This window comes from Grus americana, chromosome 7, assembly GCF_028858705.1.
Source record: "Grus americana isolate bGruAme1 chromosome 7, bGruAme1.mat, whole genome shotgun sequence".
NCBI lineage: Eukaryota > Metazoa > Chordata > Aves > Gruiformes > Gruidae > Grus > Grus americana.
Window position 1 is genome coordinate 31,459,310 of NC_072858.1, and position 13,391 is coordinate 31,472,700.

The 13,391-nt window shown below is 39.7% G+C and overlaps 1 protein-coding gene across 17 annotated transcripts in view; it reads right to left on the bottom strand.

Annotated features, from left to right (window-relative positions):
* The window catches only part of LDB3 (LIM domain binding 3), a 128,704-nt gene that overhangs the window by 107,491 nt on the left and 7,822 nt on the right, over positions 1 to 13,391 (bottom strand). The window lies entirely within an intron of this gene.

Consider the following 13,391-nt stretch of genomic DNA (forward strand, 5'->3'; position numbering starts at 1 on the left):
TCAGGAGGGAAAATGGGGAAAACACATCTTGCGCGCCAACCAAAAATGTAAAACTATGCTCAACTAAAAATGTACCAAGGACATTGCAAGTCACTACCTTCTTCATCTGTTGTCAGGATTTGATATCTTGCTAAACAAACATGCTTTTACTTGATTTCATATTTCCTTTCCTTTTTTTTTTTTTAACAGAAATAAACATAGGGATTTGGAGCTTTTAGTAGTATGGCTTTACTCAATAAATATAAGAAAATATTCAAATAAGTATTAAGAATCAATTAGATGTTTCAACCTCATCTCTTCAAGGTGGTCAACATCAGCTTTTGTAGGGTGTTAGAATTTAGCCAGGAAAATGCTTTTTTCCTGAGACACACTGAAAAATCTAATTTTTACTGAGTATCACATTAATGTAATTGTAGCAATGGTGGGAGGATATGAACAGCTTTGGAAGATGGCATGCATCCTCTTCTTTTTTTCCAGAGAGATTTTGGCAATTTGGGGGGTTTCTTGCTAGTTCCTGATCCATATTCTGTTATTGTAAAATTGGGTTGTCTGCGGTGGAAAAATAGTATTTGAGTATTTTCTACACATCTCTCTTTACAGCACTAGTATAACCCAGGACAGCGTCATACTAATGTGGATGTATGGGCTAGGTAGCCATTACTCTCAGACAGTAGCCAAGAGCAGATATTTTAGGGAAAGATTAAAACTAAGAACTTCTGGCATCCAGGCCAGAACATTCACTGTGGGCGTTCTAAAATTAAATGCCAACAAGGAAAGTTTCTTCCTAAACCCTTTATCTACACATTGAATGAAGAGACTTAACAATCAACTGTATGGCAAGAGCACTTCCTTGGCCTCCTAAGCTTGGAGATGCATTTAAGATTGGGACCCAATCCAATTTCTGCAAAACCAGTGGAGGAAGTTCAAGATTTAATGTAGAAAAAAGTAATATTGTTTATAAGTCCTCTTAGTGATGCTTTCCTCAGATATAACTCATCAAATGTCCAGTTAATAAGGCAAATAATTGTGTTAAATTATATTAAAACTACTCCTTTGTGCTGTTTCCTGGCCTATAAAGAATTTTAATAAACCAAAAAAGTTACAGACCAAATTAAGTAATTGAGCTAAACACTCACAGTGGCAAGAGTAAAAGACATCCACCCGTATCATCAAATGGCATGAAACTCAGATCCAGCTTTGAATTCCTTCCCTATGGGAAGGATCAGCACCTCACACTGTACTTATAAAATATAATACTGTACAAGAGAGTGTCCTGCCTCCTTTCCAGGTTGTCTTTAGGACACGTGAACTCCAGGGAATCGTGGGTGGAATGTATCAAAGATCTTATTGCAGCTGCTTGTACTGCACCTGTTCAAGGGATAAATAAAGCAGCTACGTTCTAGTTTTGGTTTCATTCGCTGCCAGTCCCTTGATGTGCAAAGAAATGATATACCACCTCCTCATCTTGTCAATCATACTGCAAATATGTCTTCAATATTATGGAAGTGATGATCATTTTTTTTTCTTCCCAGGAATGTTCCCACAAGCTGGGATAACCTCTACAACAAGGCACACACACTGGGAAAAACCAATGGCTCTTCATATTCTTCCAGACAGCAAGCAGCCCTGTTGATGTAAATTATCAATCCTTAGACCTCTTACCATTCCTATAGGAAAGGAATTAGAACTGGGTCTAAATGAAACTGATCTGAAATTAAACTGAATTAATTCAAAAATTCTCTAGAGCTTATAGGTTTATTGTGCTTTGTTTTTTCCCTCTCCACTTTATTCACCTCTGGCTGCCAAACCTAGAAACACGTTACCATACCATATAAAATAATAAATACTAGATCTGTGTGAGTTGACAATCCAGACCGTTTTGATGTGTCATTGGGGTCTTTGCATTGACATTTAGGAAACACATGCACATCTTCACAAGGTACATTTTCCACAAAAGCTTGTTGTTGCTGTTACTCTGCAGGACAGATTTTTTTTTTTTTTTTAAACTCTTGCCCACTTGCCTGTTTCTTTAGGTCACTTGAAGAATGTTTTCTAGAAATTCCATGAAGTAAATGATGTTAGCCTTAGAAGATACAATATGGGCTTAGAAAATATGCACATATTCCTATGTTTTGCCATGAAGAACTTACAGAAATGTTCACAACCACTATCTGCTTGTATTTTTGTTCTTTTTTTGAAGATTAATGTGTCCTACTATCTATGCTCAGTATATTTTCTCCAGAGAAAAAGTAGGAGATTACAGTCTAAAATGACATTTTGCAGGGTGAGGAAGCAAAGCTCTGCAGAAATGTGGGAACTGTTGATGAGCAGGCCAAAACCATTGTTTTGTGGGCCATCGGATGTGTGGTTGTAAAGGGAGGAAAGTCTCTTCCAGGGATTTGCAGTGGAGATATACTCTATTCTCAACACAGAAATTATACTGGTATTAGTTGCAGCTTGGATTCCCCAACATAGGGTGAAGAAGACTATTTAATACAGCAACATGTTATCAGAGAAACAGGAAACCCCACAGCTACACACAGAGCAGCTGTGAACCTCCATAAGGTACCCTGTTTAGCCAACTCCTTCCTGCACCCTTACATCTTGCATGTTCTTTCTCTTTCCCTTCACTGTTCTATAAGAAATTCTAACACCTTGTGGAAAGGTCTGTAACTTTCACTTTCCAAATGCAGCCTTCATCTCTTTGTTCCTCCACTCACAGTGCCCTTAATCCAAACACCATCAAAAGCTGGGAGCAAAGAAGGGATGGCAGACTGTGAGAAGGGAGAATGTGCAGGATAGAGCAAGGAAAGGCAGGCAGTGGAGGAAGCCCACATCAGTGTCCAAGGCATATGGAAGAAGGAGACAGCAGAGAACCATTCCACATGAAACAAGGATGAATGCCAAGAGCCAACATTAGGGATCTCCTACACAACCACAGACGACGGCAATATAAGTACTTGTCCTTGCAGCCAACTGCTACAACTAAGGCATACAGTTCTCAAGTGTGGGATAGTTGCTTCCTCAAAAGAGAGGATAATTTTGCTATGCCTCAGGGATGAAACAGCCAAACAATTCTGGCACCCTAATAATCTGTTCACTCTTCTGTCAGGGGTTCATCTCCAACAGCCTGCTACCACAGCTCTGCGCACTCATCCTGAACTACTGACAACCATATGCCAACACAGCACACACTTTAATTTTAGAAGTTTTACACTGAAAAGAAGCAGTACCAAGCAGTAGGCAATTAAACTGAGAAGAGATTGCTCTTCAAATAGGTTTGGTTTGTTGTTGTTCAAACAAATGATGACACTTACAGACTTTTGACCACCTCTTGTCATCAAGAAAGCAAAGTAGACACGTAATAGAGATCCTCATCCGCCCCACTCCATACAGCTGGCAAAAGGATTTAATCCTGACTAATTTGTTAGATAATTTAAGTAAACAAGTGAGACAAGAATCTTATAGACAGGAAAGCAATTTTGACAGCAGGTCAGGCGTGTACTTGTATTTTGCAACTCTTGTAAAAAAATTAGCAAAAAGACTATCCATTTATTTCCTACAGTAGTTAATCTTAGCCAACTCTGATGAAAGAGAACATCTTGTTTCAGCTGCCTATTTCTTTTTTAAACACCTGCCATAGTACCAACTGCCCTTGGCCATTTTTGAACCAGCTATGACTGGGTAAGGAGAGAATGCTGACATTCTCAAATAGAGCAGGATGGTCCCAGTGACCCCCAGGATCGAGAAAAGGCAGCCCAAATTCACCCTAATACCAGAGCATTCTGATTTGGCACTATGTACCAGAATCTGGGGTTACATGTAGTATTTTGGGAGTTTTGGATACCATGTCCCATTCCAATAGCTTGAGGTAAATGTAGCATTTGTTCCAATTCAAAATAGCTTCCTAAGTTACAGGATGCTTTAAATATAGCATGAGAGTCCCACAGAGGCTTCTGAAGAGTGTGCATGGCACCCTAACCAGGTATAAGTAGAATCATAGAATCATTTAGATTGGAAAATACCTTTAAGATCATAGAGTCCAACCATTAACCTGGCACTGCCAAGTCCCCCACTAAACCACGTCCCTGAGCACCACATCTATGTGTGTTTTAAATCCCTCCAGGGATGGTGACTCAGCCACTTCCCTGGGCAGCCTGCTCCAATGCTTGACAACCCTTTTGGTGACAAAATTTTTCCTAATATCCAATCTAAACCTCCCCGGCACAACTTGAGGCCATTTCTTCTTGTCCTATCACTTGTTACCTAGGAGAAGAGACCAACATCCACCTGGCTACAACCTCCTTTCAGGTAGTTGTAGAGAGTGACAAGGTCTGCCCTCAGCCTTCTTTTCTAAAGGCTAAACAACCCCAGTTCCCTCAGCCACTCCTCAAAGACTTGCTCTCTAGACCCGTCACCAGCTTCGTTGCTCTTCTTTGGACACACTCCAGCACCTCAATGCCTTTCCTGTAGTGAAGGGCCCAAAACTGAATGCAGTACTCAAGGTGCAGCCTCACCAGTGCTAAGTACAGGGCAACAGTCACTTCCCTAGTCCTGCTGGCCACACTATTTCTGATACAAGCCAGGATGCTGTTGGACTTCTTGGCCACCTGGGAACACTGCTGGCTCATATTCAGCCAGATGTTGACCAACACCCCCAGGTCCTTTTCTGCTGGGCAGCTTTCCAGCCACTCTTCCCCAAGCCTGTAGCATTGCATGGGGTTGTTGTGACCCAAGTGCAGGACCCAGCACTGAGCCTTGTTGAACCTCATACAGTTGGCCTCGGCCCATTGATCCAGCCTGTCCAGATCCTTCTGTAGAGCCTTCCTACTCCCATGCAGATCAACACTCCCACACAACTTGGTGTCATCTGCAAACTTACTGAGGGTGCACTCGATCCCCTCGTCCAGATCACTGATAAAGACATTAAACAGAACTGGCCCCAGTACTGAGCCCTGGGGAACACCACTTGTGACTAGCCACCAAATGGATTTAACTCCATTCACCACAAGTACTACAATGCCTTACAGTTATTTTTTTCTTCATGCCACAAAGACTAATTGTCACTAATGCTGGCTTTAAACTGAAGAGCCATAAATTGTTTAAAGTAAGTGTGTGCCCTTAAGCCTGTTACCTTTAATGAGAATAAGGGTTTATGTCAGTATTAACAAGTATGGCTAACCAAGAGCAGCAAGTGAGGGAGCCAGAATAGCCCAGCAGCTGGAATGCAGACTCTGAGCAAGGGAAAGGAGGGGATATGGTGCGAGCATATGAAAGGCTGAGTTCCTCCTAATCCTCAGCTGCCATTGCTACAAATCAAGTGTATTTGGAAGGATTTTGGGGAAAGGTTAAAACCTATTTATGCACCGTGTCCAGGCACTGAACACCTGTGGCGCAGATGATCACAACAGCAGCTACGCATGTGGGAGGTGCAGAAAGTAACTCTACCCTTGCCAGAGGATTTGCATGCCTTTAAGACATTTGACCCATTACGTCTTCCTAAAAGAAAAGCAAGATCTCATTGACTTTCTGGAAAAATGTCTGCTAGCCACTGCTAACAAAAAGACTCCTCTTGTATGAAGCACATTCAAGATATCATCTGGAGCCATTTATAAGCTGGAAACTAATTATTTTCAGGGTACCTAATTTCAAAAAACACAGAGTGCTTACACTGAAAGGCAGTGGGTGGGGGAAAAAAAAAGTTCTTTCCTCCCCCTATAAATAAGAGCTGGGTGGTCCTGTTCCTGAAAATCTCTCAGAACACACAAACAGCTTCACATTTGGGGGGAAAAAAATTATACTTTATGTGGATCTGAAAATCCAAGTTTTTAGGACTGGTCCCAGAGAATATCCAACAGTAGGGCTGTTCCCAAAGATACCAGCTTCAGGCTGATGGCTCATACGATCAAGCTTTTATTTCACTTAGGTCCTTAAGATATGACAGCAGCTAAGTAAAATACATCTTTTTTTTCCTCATCTATGCAGCAAATTTTAACAGGTGATACCTGTTTGCTTTTAAATATATGATATTATTTAAATAACTGATCAACACAATGTGACTGAACAGCACACTTGTTAACATCCTTGTCCTCACTCTGTACTGGCAAGAATTAAATTCTTTATGAAGTGTGATTTATTAAGTATCATAACACACTTTTATCAAAAGGGTTTAAAAATTTAGACAGCTGTAACAAAAAGCCTATTCTGAGATTTTGCTTTCAGTTAACCTTTTTATTAAGGCTTTAATTATACTCGTACAGAAGAAACAGCCCTTTAACATGCTGTATAAGCCAACCTTTTTCAATTAGCATTATTCATTTCAAAGCATACCATAGCTGGCATTGCTAGACACTTTTCTAAATTAATTTCTTTCCTCAAGATTTGCAACTATTGATTTTTACCATGTTCAACAAAAATTTCCCTTCTTCCTCATGATATTTCAATGGAGATTAATAATTTACCTGCACATTGAGCATCAAGCTCTTCCTGCAACAAAATCCAGTAAAAAAAGAAAAGCAGTATCTCATATTATATTGAACACTATTTACACTATATTATGCATTAAAATGGTGGCATCTCAGGTACCTATGTGCAGAAACTTCTAGTTACACACAAAACAAATCAACTACATCAAATCGTGTTCTTGTCTAGCTTCAGTCCACTATGAATGCTAGATTATAAAGACCACCATTGCATCTTATACACTGTTTTGGTACTTTCAGAGTGTTACTGAAGATTTGGTTTTGTTTTTTAAATACCCACATTTTATAGTTAAAAAATAACATACTTTTTATGCTGCTAATTAGACAACAAGACTGACCAGATGGGAAGTGCTGTTGCTAGTATAGAAAATTAGTGTTAACAGATTCACAGAGCTAATTTCCCTCTTTGTGTTCCACTAGCTGGAGAATACTTTGCAATACTGTATTCAGAATGGAGCTAATGACAGGGTTATCTGCTGTGTTATGAAGACAGCCATTTACTGAGTTCAGACATGAGACACTAATAAAAAGTTCTACCTGTGAAAAGCTTATTGTGCATTTTAATTATAAAGCACTAACAGTTCAGCAGCTTTAAATTAATAATTTAATGGTTACCTCCTGCTGTGTTTACTAGTTCTAAAGGATCTGCAAAATTATTAACTTTAATAATAATAAAGTAAATCTGAGGACTTCCTGAAATACTACATCGACTATATTCTCAACTACATAAACTCTAGGTCAAAGGCTGAGCCGTTTGTCAGACCAGGGAACATTGTTAAATGTTAAAACAAGAAAAAAATTAAGATAACATTTGAACTGTGGACATGTTTCCTTAGGTTAAGAAACCTTGTCCTCCTCCTCCATAAAGACAGAATAACTACAGTTATCCCCACTTGTGAACTTCTCAGATTCTCACAGTTAACACTATGTCTCCTGTTCAAGGGAAGGGTTATGTTCCTTCCCCTCCTTTTGCAGGAAAGCAAACTGCAAAGTCACTTTGGAGTGGAGTGGGTTTTGGCACAAGTAGTAAGCTAGCACCAATAAATTCTGACAGTATTTAAAATTGAGTTGGTAATTGCATAGATGACATTCAGCCCGATTATTTCATACACCGAGTTTTTTTCATGGATGATACCACATGAGCACTGATGATTCAGATAACAATCACACCTCAAAGAGAAAGGTTGCATTTAGCAGGTGAAATAAGGAACGGGCTTCAAACCCATGGGTTATGTATTGTGTGTCAGAATAGTCAGAGCAGCAGGTTTGATGATATAACATCATTTAAGCCAGTACCTCAGCTATTACAGTCCATTATTCATATTAATCTGGCCTACATTCTAGTGGGGCTAAATGTTTCTCCTGAAATTCAAAACATTGAGAAACAGAATCTTAGAGCTATGCATGATGTCTGCACAGATACTGTGCAGAGTACATAATACTCCTTATATACTCCTGGCCTTTAGTGAGCTTAGCATTTAGTGATTACTTTAATCACACAGATAAGAGGGGCTGCCTTTCCGTTCCAAGCACATACTTGATTTAAAAGAGAAATCATTTGACCAAGAGCTGTAGTTAGCTCCATATCCTTCCTGCAAGTTATTTGGTCGAGTACAGTACATGCATTCAAATCACATTGCATTATGATGCTAAGATTTAAAGAAAAATTATAATAAAAGGACTCCTCCCCCAAAAAAACCCTGAGTTTAATGGTACAACAACAAGCTGCATGGATTTTTCAGAATGTTTTCTGCAAGGAAAGAAAAGAAAAGCTTCTTATAACATGATTGGTTAACCAGAAGGGAAAAAAATAGTACGTCTTGTGCTGGAACTGCTTTGTATGACAAAAATTGAGTATTTGTTGAAATCAAACCTTCTCTTGAAGCGTTAAAGGCTTAGGTGAAACATCCATTGGGATTACTCCTCAGACCTGATACAGTACTTTTGATCAAGAGAAGGACTGTTTACCTCAGAATAACGAATGCCTTACCTCTTAGAGCACCTGCACAGCCCCATTTAAACCTGTTCTGCTTTATTCAGAGCAGAGACTTGAATCAAGACTCCAGTATCCAGGGATGTTCTAATCTCCAGGCCCCAGAACCCACCTCTTTCTCTGGCTGAATAAATATTATTTAAACAGAATGCAACTAGAGAATTTACTCCCTCCCTCCTTGTCCAACATACACATGCCACTCGTGTTTGATGAGAAATGCAACCATATCATAAGAATGCCCTATATATTGAACTGTCATTTATAGCGTAGATGCTGACTACTGGAACATCTCAAATAAACACTACCAAATCAGGAGTTTTAGGAGTTACGTGTAGGGTTCAGGCTCACAGAAATGCAATCATTTCTGATAACTGACTGTAACACACCAGCTTGCAGACTAGTTTGAAAGCAAAGATATCATCTAAAGTAACTAGTTTTCCCTCATGATACTGACACATCCGTACATATAACAAATGACTGCACATAATAAAATTCAGAATGCTATACCTTTGGATGGGGTGACTCTGTTGCTCAAGAAGTCATCTACAAATTAAGCAGATTATCCTAAAGCAATGCTGACACCCACAGAACAGTTGTTTTATCAACAACATATAGGAAAGTTTTGGAGTGTTCTTAAAAATTGGCCTGGAAGTATTTCATTTTCCTCTCACAAGGAACTACTTTGAGCTAAATTGTAGAAGACTGGAAGAATGTGAAACCACCTGTGCATAAGAAATTACTATAGCTTATCTAGACACAAGATGGTCATTACATTAAGTAGCTCACTCCCCCTCTCAGAAGTTCACTCAGTGTCATTTGAGTTTTGGGGGAAAAAAGGAAACATCTCTACTGAATAACAGTTAAAAAGGAAGGCTTTTAGAGGACATGAGACTTGCCTGTTAGTTTTGTAGAGTATCAGCTATTATAAATACCAATCTATGGCTTTTATTATTGTAAAGGACTTCACACTTGGAGATGAAAGAAAACCTCTCGAAGTTGTAGCTATAGGACAACTACTCAGCAGTTCAATTCATCAGAGATGGATGCTTAACAGGTGATGTGGAATCAGCATTTCAAGGGAACTTGTTAAATTTCCTCAGTTCAGTCAATAAAGGTACACTTCACTCTTATTGCAATTTCTGCACAGCACCCCATGGCCATCCAAATGACAGCTGCAGTATGCATAGTGCTTAACCCAGATAATCTGAGGTTTCCCTGCCTTCAAGAATGGGTGACAAAAAAAGCCAAGAGGGACTCCCTTCGCCCATAACTTGACTGTTGTAAGTCACTGATATCCCATTTGCAATAAGGCCAACATGAAATGAATACTCTCACAATAGCTCCTCTAAAGGAAGCACAGTCACAGCAAAAGGTTGACATATGTATGCTCAGGAGTGAAGGAGGGACAGAAAGTAATCAGGAAAAGATGCTGGTAAAAGGAAAGAGCCCAACAAATGTGCAAAAAGCCTTCCTGCTCCTCCAGAGACATGGACTGCAAAATGCAAGAATAAGGGCTTCCCCACCACCACCCCAAAGAGCTGTTTCAGGCTGCTTGTATTAAAATAAGTATATAGATCAGCTAATTTCATTTTTTTTCCTATTAGTGTTTGCCATTTTCCCTCACTGTGCTTATGTCATCACCAGATTTCAACTTCTTCCTCACCTAATAGAATAAAGCCAAAACACTTTTGTTTTGTTTAAACACTCTGCTTCAGGATGTGGTTTTTGATTTTGAACCCAAGAAACATTAAAAACCCCTTCTATTAGGAAATACAAAACTGTATGGATAATCACAGAGTGAATATACCACTCATTACTTACTACACTGTTCTGGATAATATTTCTGCTATCTCAGACAATGACAATTTTTGCATACCTTTCAGCTCATTGCATTATCTACAAACCAGTCTGTCTCACTAGAAAAGCTTGCTGTTCAGCAATAATCATTCACAAATATATGAAGAGGCTCTGCTATTGCATTCATCCATGTACAATCGTACCATCTTAGGTAACATGGCAACACAGCACTTAGATAATTAACTATGCCTAAAAGCCTTCTTACAGAGGATTAGGTCTATAAAATTAATGAATTCTGCTTGCTTCCAGACAGTTCATGCAAGCAGTAGAAGAAAATAACCTGCTCTGCTGCCCACGTCAATTTGGAAAGACCAGATTTATGCATATGATCACTGGTGACAGCTCTTAGCATTGCCAACAACCTGCAAGTCTCATTCATTTCAGTAGAACTGACAGATGCTCAGCTTTACTAAGAGTCTGTCAATACTGTTTTTCTATCTCTGCTACCTGCTTATGACAAGACAGAATTTGTTCTAGAGGGTAGGATAGTCTGCAGGGTGGGGACTGCAAAAATATTTTTAAAATCTTCCCAGATTATTTTCTAATGCCATCGCTAAAGGAGTGTGAAAGCTGCAGAGGGACCTTAACTCTTCTCCACTTGTTTTTGTCTCCTCTTTTCCTGTCCCTACCCCTCTATGTTAGTCAGGCACTTATTTTTAGATAAAGAACAGATAAGCAGAACAATCCATTTCAGTGGAACACATCTTCACCTGTCACCCAGCTAACTGACTCCTGTGTCTTACACTGTTGACTATTCAGCAGTGAGCTGATCACCTGGACCTGCCTGAGGGAAAGAAAATAGAGTGTCTCAGCATTTTAAAGAGCCTTTTGAAATACAACTGTTCTATAAAAGAGCTCTGAGTAATTACCTTCTTTGCCCACTGTTTTAAACATATTTTCCTGAACAAAAGCATTAGCAATGCCACAATCTTGTATTGTGCTTTTGTCAGGAGGCTTCAAAGACCTTCAGGTTTTCTCTCCTGCTTCTCAGGTGGAGAAGTACAAGCTGAGTGGGAATTGTATGGGGCTGGCTGACAGAGTGCAGGTCAACAGACAGCTAAGCCACAGCCCTAGTTCCTCAGTCCAGGGTGCCCACTTCACGTCTGAGCATGGGCTAGCTTCATACTGGCACCATACTAGCTTCCCCTTTCAGGAAGGTCCTTGGAAACATGCAGGCATAAGACTATAGATGGGATGAACAATCCCACTGTGGTAGATTGTTGCCGTCATCTTTCTCAGGAGCTGAGAGGCAACTCTCTCACCACATGACTTGTGGCATGACAGAAGAACACAGAGCCTCCATGAAAAATGATGAATCTTTGTTCTCTGTGGCCCACCCACAGACAGCCTTATTGATTGGGGATAGAATGAGTGTGTCCACATGTAAACCGTATCTGCCTGCACAGAGGGATACTACGCATATGTAGGAAAAAGGACCATGGCACAGCTAGTATTAAAAGTAATTATAAGACCCTTTAAATTGAAATGTTTGGTGTTTAGGACTCATCTTGCACATAGAAAGTCTAATCCCATCTCAGGGCAGCTGTGGATCAAACACGGTCCTTAGATAAGTGTACAACATCCACTGGCAACATTTAGAACTGTGTGCCCTTCCCAAGAAGGGGATTTTCCTTACAGTTATCTCCCCTTCCGCCCATGTGCCAAGAGTATCTTGAGAATACAATACAGCTTTCCTTTTCCCCCCATGGTAACATTGCAATTATGGCTGAGTTCACAGCTCACCTTCCTTATGACTGCAAATCGCTGATTAAGGGGAATATCTGATTTGTTTAGAGATACTCTTAAAGTCTATTTTTTCTTTAGCATCTTTCACATAAATATATTATCATCAAAAGCCATGTATTATACTGTGTTCCAATTAAAAAAATATTACAACCAGCAGGCATTCCTACTCCAGCCCTCCCTGAAAAAGGCCTACGTTCATTTCTGCATGCCTGCTTTTCCCACCTAAGGCAGGCTATAAAAATCCCATCCCATCCCAAAGCAATGCTCCCAACTAAAAATTTGACCTCACTGGGGAAGAGTTCAAAACATTTAACAGTGCTTTCTGACACTTCTAGTGCTGGAAGTGCAGCCAGCTGTGTGAAGAGGTAGTTCCTCCACACCTCTGGGAATCCAGCCATTGCAGTTTCATGCCCATTTATCATATGCTCTCAAAAGCCTCATGAGAATCATATAGCCTTTGGGCACAGTGAGTATACTTTAAAAGATTATAATCTGAGACAATGGGTTATTTGGGAAACAACTGGTTTTTCATTTCTGATTGTGTCATATACAGTGCAAGTGCCATAGCCCCAGCTCTTGGGGCTGACAACCTCTAGGCATGACTGAATTACTTACACCCGCCCCACACCCCCCCAAAAAAAAATCAACACCCTACAGCACAGGCTGCAAAGTGTCTTGAAAATGCTTACAGAAATATGTTGGCACCTTTCTGTACTTACCTTGGATAGGATAAGAAAAGAAATATCAAAACTATTTACCATAGTGAATTAGTGCAAGTTTATGAAGTGAGTTTATTTTTGTGGGCAGGGGGTTTTTTTGGTTGTTTTTTGGTTTTTTTAGTAACACTGACAGAACAGCCTTCTTTGCAATCACTATGCAAAAGATGTTATGAAAAGATCCTCTCATCATCATAGGACTTAGTACTAAGGTAAATACAGCTCTGTCTACAGAGAACGGAATATTGTGCATAAGAACAAGGGAGATCAAATAAGGCAGAGCTTTGTGGTATGAATATGAAGTAGGGTAGTAGGGTAGATTTCAGAAGCTCACTGATAACTTTGAATCATGATTGTTGCAGGGATATCAATTTGGTACCCACAACTTAACAGACTGTATTTTTTTTATTATGCAAAAAAAACGTTTTCAAAGTAGCGTAGGTGGCTTTTTTGCAGTGGAGCAGACCTTTTGTTTGCATTCTATTTGTTTATCTGATTAAATCATTCTGGTATTCCTTTTAAACACTGTTATGTAAGTAACCTCTCTTGTCACTGTACTGCAAAATAAGCCTTCTGCAGGTGATTTGTGGAGGAACC